Source organism: Grampus griseus (assembly GCF_964374135.1).
Source record: "Grampus griseus genome assembly, chromosome: 6".
In the NCBI taxonomy this organism is placed as follows: Eukaryota; Metazoa; Chordata; class Mammalia; order Artiodactyla; family Delphinidae; genus Grampus; species Grampus griseus.
In genome coordinates this window covers 104,021,287-104,022,041 of record NC_139000.1, presented here as the reverse complement: position 1 = coordinate 104,022,041, position 755 = coordinate 104,021,287, and positions in this window count along the sequence as shown.

Below are 755 nucleotides of genomic sequence, written 5' to 3'. Positions count from 1 at the left end.
TCACCTCATACACATGGCTACCGGAGCTTCAAGTATAGCTTGTGTGTATAGCTGTTCTGTTTACCATAATACATTTATATAGTTATTACGATGACCCATAATTATTAGACTTTTCAGAAGTGACCTATTTTAGGACCATAGATAGCACCTTTTTAACATTTGAACGACTATTTCTATTATAAGAGTGTTTCGTGTATGCTTATGCTAATAAGCATTTGAGATTATAGAGGGTTTTCTATAAAGTTTAAGAAACTAGCTACTCAAGTATTTGAACTTGTTTATACAGATTTAAAATAAAGTGCTGGCCTTCCCTGGTGGCGCAGTGGTTGAGAGTCCGCCTGCCGATGCAGGGGACGCGGGTTCGTGCCCCGGTCCGGGAAGATCCCACCTACTGCGGAGCGGCTGGGCCCGTGAGCCATGGCCGCTGAGCCTGTGCGTCAGGAGCCTGTGCTCCGCAACGGGAGAGGCCACAACAGTGAGAGGCCCGCGTACCACAAAAAAAATAAATAAATAAAAAATAAAAAATAAAAAAATAAAGTGCTGTAAACTCTAACATTAATTTGGATTGAGTGACTATTACTTTTATTAATGATCTTTCTCAGATATTCTCTATTTTAATGTATCTATTGAAATTAGCACTTTGTGTATTACAAAATAGGTCTACATTTGCTTATCTTTTTTTTTTTTTTTTTTTTTGTGGTACGCAGGCCTCTCACTGTTGTGGCCTCTCCCGTTGCGGAGCACAGGCTCCGGAC